Here is a 10,491-nt window from a genome sequence, read left to right as displayed (position 1 = left end):
TATATTAGTAACAATTAACAAATAGATTTAATAAACAATGAAAGTGTATAAATATATAAATAATTGAAAAGTTATTGAAAAAAATAGGTTTGGATTAATGTAAAAAAATAATAACTATAAAAAAAATTTCTTGTTTTGATTTTTTTATGACAACAATAACAATTGAATAGATTTTTTAAATAATAAAAATTATTAAAACAATACTTTAAAACAAGATGGAAGATGAACTTTTAGCAGATTATATGATTGTATATGTTGAAAAAAAGAATGCTTCAAAATTTATTTCAGATGGTAAATTGATAATTTTAGTTATATGAAATATCGCAGAATAAATTCAAAAATACCAAAATCTTAAAGTATGTAGTTGAATGTTAATTGTTATATATTTGACCTATATACCATAAATTATATTTTGTTGATTTTTTGTTATGTTGTACTTTAATTTATTTTATATTTAATTTGGCCCCCCTCTTATAAAATTTCTGGAACTAATCATAGGGTGTATTGGATTCTTTAATTGTGATATGATCAAACTTTTTCAATACATTTTGATATAATGAGATTGACTTAAAGTAAAGCCAACTTCATTATTATGCACCTTTATGCCTAATAATGTATCAACTTCATTTAAATCCTTCATCTTAAAGTTAGAAATTAGATACTCCTTCGTTACACGAATTTCTTCTAAATTTGTTCCGATTATTAACATATCATCAACATATAGATAAATGATTACTCCATAATCTTTAGTAAATTTTGAGTAAATACATTTATCTGCATTATTATGTGAGAAGACATTTGATAACACCACTGAATCAAACTTTTCATGCCATTATTTAGGCGCTTGTTTTATGCCATATAAAGATTTAATTAATTTGCAAACTTTCTTTTTATTTCCGGGTAGCACATAGCCTTCCGTGTAACAGCCCAGACCACCCGCTAGAACGATATTGTCCGCTTTTGCACACAAGGCCTCATGGTTTTGCCTTTGACGATAGGGATGATAGCCGAAGCCTCCCATAGTCACTCGTCAAAACGCGTCATGCTAGGGAGAGGTATCCACACCCTTATATGGCATGCTTCGTTCCCCTCCCCAACCGATGTGCGACCTTACATTCCGGTTGCTCCATATAAATTTCTTCATTAAGATCTCCATTTAGAAAATCCGTTTAACATCCATTTGATGTATATGAAGTTTGTGAATGGATGATAATGCTATAAGAATCCTAATAGAAGTCATTCTTGCCACTGGTATGTAGGTATCAAAATAGTCTAGACCTTCTTGTTGTCTAAACCCCTTGGCCACTAACCTTTCTTTAAACGTTTGTAATGAACCATCACTGTTATACTTTCTTCTAAATACCTGCTTACATCCTATAGGCTTTGATCCTAGAGGTAAATCAGTCTAGACCCAAGTATTGTTTGATAATATTGAGTCCATTTCATCATTTATTGCATCTTTCCAAAAGGCAGAATCCCTTGAAGCCCTAATCTTTGAATGTTTGAGGATCACCCTCTATGTTCATCATAATAGAAATCTTATTTGTCATAGAATTCCTAGTTCCTTCTACCAAAAAGGTGATAACCTAAGAAGAAATAAAATCTGGACCCAAGTCCTTTCCTTTTCTCACTCTCAAACTCTTCCTTGGTTCAATTAATTTTTTGTCACTTAGAAGTTTATTATTTTGATTATTTATTTCTTATGAAATGTTAGTATCATTTTGGGGATATTCTAAACTAGAAGTTGAATCATTGATAAATTTATTTTTAATAAATTCTACCTCTCTTGATTCAACAACTACATTAGGCACTAGGTCTAATATTCTATATGCTTTAAAATTTTGAGCATATCCTATGATAGTGCCTTTTATGGCTCTTGGCCCTAATTTGGTTCTCTTTTAATCAGGAACTCAATAAAAGGCTAAACACCCCCACACTTTTAGATAATTCAAATTAGATTTTCTCCAAATTTCATAACGAGAAACTTTTTTATGTCTTGATGGTATCCTATTATGGATATAATATGATGTCAATAATGCTTCACCCCACAAATTGTAAGGCAATTTTGTATTTAGTAATATTGAATTAACCATATCCATTAAGGTACGTTTTTTTCCTTTCCGCTAAACCATTTTGTTGCGAAGTATATGGAGCAGAAGATTCATGCACAATACCATGTAATTCACAAAAGTTATCAAATTCATTAGAAAAATATTCTCCACCTCGATCACTATGAAGAACTTTTATGTTTTATCATGCATATTTTCTACTTCCATTTTATATTTCTTAAACATTTCAAAAGTTTCATCTTTATTTCTAAGAAAATACACATAAGTAAATCTAGAACGATTATCGATAAAAGTTATAAAATATCTTTTTTATTTCTCTAGTAATATTGTCATTTAATTCACAAATATCACTATGAATCATTTCTAATAAATGTGTATTTCTTTCAACTTTAGGAAAAGGCTTCTTAGTAATTTTGGATTGTATGCAAATATCACATTTTCTATTAAAATTCTTATTACTAAGATCAATATAGTTATTTTTATGCATATATTCAATTGATTTGTAATTTAAGTGTGCTGATCTACTATGCCATAAATCACAAGAATCAACAACATACAAAAAAATACTCACTTTATTAATACTAAGTTTAAACATACCTTCAGTACAATATCATTTTTCTATGAATATATCACTCTTAAGCAAGATCACTTTATCGGATTTCATTACAACTTTGAATCCTTTCTTATACAAGAGACTAAAAGAAACTAATTTTTTTCTCAAATTCAGAACATGAAGTACATTTATTAAACTTATTTTTTTTCCAGATGTAAAATTTAATTCCGCAATTCCTTGACTACAAACTATGGCTGAGTTGTCATTGCCCATCAAGATTTCTCTATTGTTCACTTCTTCATATATTTTGAATTGGTTGCGATCATTGTAAACGTGAATAGTAGCCCCTGAATCTAACCATCACTCAAGTGATTTTCCTTGTCTTGCTATGTTGACTTCTGTAACCATGCCAATATACATATTTTGTATTTTTTTTTCTGCAACCATAGCAATTAGATCCTTCTCTTCCACTAAATTGGTCTTTGGTGCTTCCTTTTTCATAAGTCTACATTCTTTGATGTAGTATCCTTTCTTGTGACAATGATAACACTCTCTTTGTCTCTTCTTATCTTGCTTTGAATCTTTAGAGAACTTTCTTTTCTTATTATTGATGTTGTTTTCACCAATATGATTCTTTAGAACTTTAAGAAAGATACACAGCATCACATTTTTGAATTTTCTCCTCTATACGTATATGCCTTAGTAATTTCTCAATTGTGAAGTCCTCACCAAGATGGAAAAGTTTCTTCCTATAACTATTCTAAGGTGAAGGCAATTTTGAAATAATTGCTCCAACTTGTAATGATTCAGGGATCACAACTTGTAGATCACAAAGTCTACTTACAAGGATTTTGTAATTCATGAATTTGATCCATAGCAGGCATAGTATCATTTATAATAAATTCAAAATATTTCATCATAATAAACTTATATGTTCCTTATCATTCAGTATTGTACTTTTCTTCCAAAGATTTTTAAATCTCCAATGGTGATTGAATTGACATATAGAGATCATAGAGTCGGTCAGATAAAGTATTGAGAATATGACCTTGACATGCAAAAGTATCTTGATCACATTTCTTCTTCAATTGAACAATCTTTTCTTTCTCTTCCAGTGTAGAATTTTCAGCGGTATTGGCAATTAGTGTAGTCTTTGGGTCAATCACATATGCTAGATTGAGAACTGAAAGAAAAAACATCATCTTATCCTTTCAACAGTTGAAGTTTGTTCCATCAAAGTGATCTAACTTGACAAACTCTTAATTCATGACTTTGAACGTGGTGTTCTAATCTTGTGCCATCTTCAAGTAATATTTCTCTAAAATTGTTGGGTATATGAAGATGGTTTCAAGGCAAGATTAAATCGCTTTCTTTAAAGAGATATTTGTCCCCTCACTTAATTGCTATGGGATTGATGACAATACTCTCTCAGGATACAATGAAACCTAAGAATTTCTTAATTAGCAATTAGTAAGAAATTTTCAACTCTTTTGAACAAAGAAAATCTCTTAATAATTAAGTAAAATGTATACTTAGTACTTGTGTATTTGAAATAGTGGACAAGAACTAATTTATACATATTGCACGTAGCAATTATAATTTATGTACACAAATGGTTGTATCTTTTCTATTACCAATAGATACAATATTTTGAACATACACAATTCTTAAAGAGTTGTGTCCCTTTAGCCAAATGGTACTAAATGGTTAGTAACCGTTTATTAATATTTATAATAATATTAATAATAATATCAAAAATATTAATAATATTAATTAATCAAATTTGTAAATACCCTTCAGGAGAAGCTTCAATTCCTAACCGTTCTAGTGCGCACTCCTTTATAACTCCACAATTTTCCAGCAAACTAGGGTTTCGAGAAGGTGCCATTACTCGACCTTCTCCCACTTTCATCCTAAACCTCTATCTTGGAAAAAGTAAGTCTAACATAAAATATAAACAATTCATTATTTTCAGAGATAGAAAACCAACCTGGAATATTATTGCACAGACAGACAAAAGAAGGAAACTCCAATTGCGCTTAGAGAAAATAACATCGTTCTAATAAAAATGATAACTTATTACATTAACAGGCTGAAACTAATTCAAAAACTAATTTGAAAGAATAAGTAAAACTCATTACTCAAATTAATTAAAACCTGATTCTTAATTCAACCAAACTAACAAGAGGCAAGAAAAAAACCTACGACATAACTTTAATGCAAGTGAATGAATCTCATTCACTAAACATATCACTACAAGAAAATCACCCATTCTGCCACACTTTTTTAAACTACATTTGAAAAGCATAGCCTATTTATATAATAGGCTACGCTTTTCTGCGTGTTACCATTTTATAGGAGAATAGGAAGTACAGTTGTGGTATCACTTGAAAAGTGCCTCCTTAGATATTATAAAGATCACTTATAAAGCGTAGCCTTATCTTAATATCTATGGATACACTTTTTTCTCCAAAGAGAGTGCTTTTGAAGATTAATGTATTTATTATGTTTTGGGTGCACTTCAAAAATATTTCCTAGTGTAAGAATGCCAAATACACATAGTCACATACGACACTTGGTGAATTTTTTTTTCTTTTCATCATTCCTTCTCTCGAGTCATCTACCGAAGCACGAAATAACAAAAGCCCAGCTGTTTTTCCAATCTCCACGTCGTCATGCGCCTCTTCGTTCTCCCCAATCGCAAGCATGCAAAATTTTTGTTGTCTCACTCGTCTGTTCGTCGTCTCACTCGTCTGTTCGTCATCTCACTTGTCTGCTCATCATCCTTAGTTGTGCTTTTGCTACCGTCCGTCTATCTCACAGCTCTTCTTTGAAAGGTTCTGAAAACTCTAGCCTCTATCACATTGTGATCTGTCTCACCGTCGCTTCCCGTCGTGCTCAAGATCGCCACTAGGTTTGTCATGGTCGTTCGCAATCCTCATGGTTTGTCATGGCATATAAAATTAACTAAGAGAAATTGACTATAATATTAGAGAATAACATATTTAGAAATGATTGGAATTGAAGAGGAGAAAAGAATCGAGGTATGAGACTTATACTAGAAAGTTCTTCTAGGAATTAAGACAAAACTTTATAAGAACGAGAATTATAATTCAACCTAGGTATAATTATAATTTTAGGGTTTTAGATTTTGAGGGTTTCAGGAGTTCTCAATTGCCGCAAGTCACCTTTCATCGCCATTGCTACTCTGCTCTCTGCTTGCCCAGTCTTCGTCACTGCCTTTATAAGTAAGTGATATGTATTCAAAATACTTGGAAACTGTTACTCATGTTCAAGTTTAAGATTGATTTAGATATTGATCTATTTGCTTGATCTGAATCTCTATTGACATATTACAATCTTCTAGATGTTTTTTTTTGTTGTTTGTAAGACCCAAGACTTTTGGAAAGGTCTTATTTTGAACTAATTTCAAACCATATATCTATTTACAGTTTTAATTTCATAAATTATCTCATTGAAGGTAATTAAAGGTAGTTTTGATTAATTGGATTTGAAATAAATTAAGATTTTCATCCAAACTCTATAATTATGGATTATTTTTCTATTTACAACTTAAAGTTCTAGAATTCCAAAAATAATGAGTTTGGACTATTTAAATTAAGATTTTATCTAATTCTACAATTACTGAGTTATTTTATATATTTAAATTGTAAAGTCGATAGTTGTGAAATAATAAGGATTTTTATATGATTTGGACTAAATAATGAATATTTTAAAATATTAACACTAATATTTTGGAAAATGAAGAAATTAAGTATATTATTTCCAACTATTTGATTTGGACATTTTATTGAAAATAATTTGTAAAATTGATGAACAAATAGTATTTTCTATATACAATTAGTGTTGGATTTAAATTGGGTTTCAATTACTATATTATCCACAATTTTATTTGAAATTACTAAAATGCCCCTAGTCCTAATTTTCTCAAAAATCCTAACCCATTACCCGGTTTCCCAAAACCCAATAGCAGTGATACACTTTCCCTTCCCCCAACTCAATGCGCAGCAGCAGCTGCTGCCAAAGAAAGAAAGAAACAAACAAAGAAAGAGAGATCAGAGGGGGAGGACCAGAGGGGAAAGAGAAGAGGAAGGAAGGGAGGTGGCGCCGGTGGGCGTCACTGCCACTGTCGCCGCCGTGGTGATGCCGCCAGGAGGTTGGAACCGAGGAGAGTGAGAAAGCAGTAGCACCGAGAGGGAGAGGTCACTGTTGCTGCCACCGAGCTCGCCGCCACCGCTGCCAATGAAGCCCTCGCCGTCGCAGGTTAGATCTAAAGCACGAGAGGAGGCCGCGAAGGAAGAGACGCGCCACCCTTGTTGCCCGAGATCGCCGCCGCTGTTCGCCGCTGCTGGGTTCTGTCGCCGCCATCTTGCCTCTGCCGGTGAGCACGAAGAGAGAGAGATCGTACAGAGAGAGAGAAGGCTCACGAGGGAGTCACCGCAGGAAGGAGTTCGCCGCCGTGTCCCGTTGTCTGCGCCGCTGTCATTCATCCTCCCTGCTGCCCGACGCCGTCGCCGTTCGCGAAGAAGAGAGGGAGCTCGCATTGCCATTAGATCCACCGTTCCTCACCGTTTGTGTCGCCGCCGTCAGTGCCTTGCTGTTGCCGCCGCCGCCGCGGGGAGCTACGCCTCTATGTTTCTGGCCATCGGAAAACCTCGTCGCCGTCGCCGGAAAAACTCTGCCAGTAAGGGTTTATGTTGGTCTTCGTTTCCTTTGGGTTTTCCGGAAGCTTCATTGTCGCTGTATGTTAGTTTCAGCTATCGTCGCTGGAGATCTGGTCGCTGCCGCCACTCGAGGTGGTTACCGGGGCTGCTGCTAAGCTGGTTCAATGAACGCTACTGGTTTGTTTTCTTAGTTCGGTAAGTAGTTGTGTTTTAGAAAACCCTGCATTAGTATCCTATTATGTTTGGTTATAAACTCTGAGGTCTTGGTAACGTAGGTTCGAGTTCTGTGTGTTGCGTGTCACTTTTAAGTTGCTGTGAGTATTGCGAAAGTGATCAGAGACCGAGTTGTGGTTTGCTGTTGATTTCGAGTTGAGACAAAAAGGACTCAGTGAGGCGTTTGGGATATGGTTTTGCGTCTTGAGGTAGGGGCTTTCAATACAAACTGATTTATTTTAAATTAGAAATTGTTATAAATGGATATGTTGTACGAAATGTATTTTTGGTGGTTATGTGAGTCTTATGAATTATCTGATTTTATCTTGAATGAATATGGTTGCCTGTTTGATTGAAACAATGTCTGATTTTGATAAATTGGAGATTTCTGGATCGGTTGATTTGAATGATTTTGACAATCTGAAAGTTGAGTTTTTTGTTTTATTGGAAACTGATTTGGTCTTGAACCTATTGGAAAGAGTTGATGATTGGTTTTGTTGGGACCCGAAAAAGGTGGCAAAGTCCAAATTTTAGGGGAGATGCTGCCGAAATTTCTATAAAATTAGATACTCTAATTAAAACGAATTTTTAAAAAGAGAATGAATTATGCTTTGACTTGAATTACGGATATATGAAATATGTTTGAAGTCTTTTATTAAGAAAATCTTTATACTTTTAATGTAAACTATTTTTGAAAAGGATTAGGTTTTAAAGTCAATTTGAAGATGAAAATAATTATATTTTGGAAGTTGATTAAATAAGTAAATTTGAAGAAGTTTTAATGGATTTAAAAGGAACTTGGATTTTGATTAACTAATTTCACTTTACGACGTTTTAAGAAAAGTTTGAAGTATTTTAGGAAACTTTGACTTAGTAAAACTGAAACAATTTTCGAGCCTTTGGAAAAGGATTTAAGAATGAAACTGAAATTGGTTTTCGGTTTAAATGATTTGGTTTTGGTTTAAGTAAATTGGTTTTGAAATTGGTTCGGAATATTTAGACACATGACTTGGTTTTGGTTTAAATTCAATTTTATTTAGTTAAAACAAGAAGTTAAGGTTTCGGAAGTTTTCAATGAATTTAGCGAATGAGTTAGGTTAATCTCCCCTAAAGTCTTGAGACTCTGCTGAGAAATTTTATGACCAAATCCTGATTTAGAAATGAATGATTTTGAGTCTTTCAAAAGAGATTTTGAGTTTGGCCTGGTTTCATGATTGTTTGGAAGTGTTGGAAAGAGGTGGGAAGTGGCTCCATTTTGAAAAGTAATTCTTGGCAAGATGTGAATTGAATAATTTTGTTATTTAAAAGAAAATGGGCCAAGAATGAATTTGAAATCAGTTATTGAGCCTGATTGATTGTGGATATCATCAAGATTGATGAGTTATTGGTTGGTAGGCATAAGGTCCGGGTTCGTCCCGCTTATGCTGAGAGATTTGATAATTGACGAGATTGTTGATAAGTCACTTGCGCCTGGCAAGGACGGTGGTTAATCCCGCTTGTCGAGGATGCGGCGCCCGCGTAAGGATGGTGGTTAATCCCGCTTACGTGTAGATGTGAGGTCGGAGGCAAAGTATCCCGCTCACATCCTTTCAGATCACAGGAGTGTGCAGGCACTGACATCCTGGACTGTGTGGCGGGCACGTTATCCCAGAGGATTCCCATTTATACGTGACCGAAGGGCAACATTCCCATGGGAATGTGTCGGGTTGGCAATTGAACTGACAATGTGATATCACAGCCAGTAGGACAGGCATTCATCATTTGCATCTATGTGATATTGTTTGGGTGTGCATATTGTATTTGGTTTGTCTATGTGAATACTTATGTTAACTGCTAACTGTTATACTTGTTGTAATTGCTCTTGATTGTGCTTGAACCACATTAATTGTGATTGTGTTTGAATTGATTGGTTTGTGATGAGTTGGTTGCTGATTGAGCTGTTTGAGCCGGGGGCCGTGTTGGATTGGATGGGCTTGAGGCCGTGATTGGTATATTGAGTCCTAGTTCTGTATAAAGTATTTGACCGGTTCAGTATAGACTTAATGAACCTATGCTTACACTCCCCTACAGGTTATTCTTTTTCAGGATATGGAAGACGAAGCTTCAGGAGAGTTATGTTTATTTTCTGTTTACTCGGTTTTTTTGTATTGCCGTAGCTATTGTTTTTCCCTCGCCTTTATCTTTATTAAGTCTGTAAGAGGGATAGGAAATTATGATATGTATATTTGTAAACTAGTGTTATGTATATATATAGCTTAAGGTTGTATCTGATTTGTATGTACATGTATGTTTTGGTTTTCACGAAAAAGAGTTATCGAAAGGTTATGCGGTTTTAAGTTTTAAACAGGCTCATATTTTAATCTTAAATATTATAAGAGTCGTGGTAATACTCGAGATATCAGAGTGGCGCAGCCGGAAGCGTGACATTTTGATAGTTAGGGTGTTACATTTGTGGTATCAGAGCAGTCTTTCCTGTAGAGCCTGGGGAATAGATTGACTATGCTTCAATTGCATACTCTGAGCATGGTTGCGGTCTAGGAAAATCTTTTCAGACATTTTCTTTGAGAAAGGAAAAAGGTTTTGTTTTAGAATCTTTGAGAAATTTAGTAAGTCTTCAAAAAGGAATTTTCTGGATTTCGAATGTGAACCTATGGTTTTTTTTTGGAAAGACTCATAAGACGAGTAATGATCACTGAACTCTAAGAGTGATTTTATCTTTACGTATCTTGTTATAGCAATTTCTATAATCCTATAGTGAGAACAAGCGAGGACGACGTTCTCACTCCCCTACAGGTTATTCCTTTTCAGGATATGGAAGACGAAGCTTTAGGAGAGTTATGTTTATTTTCTGTTTATTCGGTCCTTTTGTATTACTGTAGCTATTGTTTTCCCTCGCCTTTATCTTTATTAAGTTTGTAAGAGGGATAGGAAATTATGATATGTATATTTGTAAACTAGTGTGTGTGTGTAT

At 34.0% G+C, this 10,491-nt stretch overlaps 1 protein-coding gene across 1 annotated transcript in view; it reads left to right on the top strand.

Moving 5' to 3' along the window:
- LOC110271481 overlaps positions 6,983-10,491 on the top strand; it is a 16,046-nt gene continuing 12,537 nt past the window's right edge. The window contains exon 1 of the mRNA XM_021122414.1: positions 6,983-7,210. The gene's annotated coding sequence lies outside the window, so the exon portion shown is untranslated. The remainder of the gene's footprint in view (positions 7,211-10,491) is intronic.

Source organism: Arachis ipaensis, chromosome B04, assembly GCF_000816755.2.
Source record: "Arachis ipaensis cultivar K30076 chromosome B04, Araip1.1, whole genome shotgun sequence".
In the NCBI taxonomy this organism is placed as follows: domain Eukaryota; kingdom Viridiplantae; phylum Streptophyta; class Magnoliopsida; order Fabales; family Fabaceae; genus Arachis; species Arachis ipaensis.
Note: the sequence above shows the minus strand (reverse complement) of the source record. Positions and strands in the feature narration are given on the sequence as shown.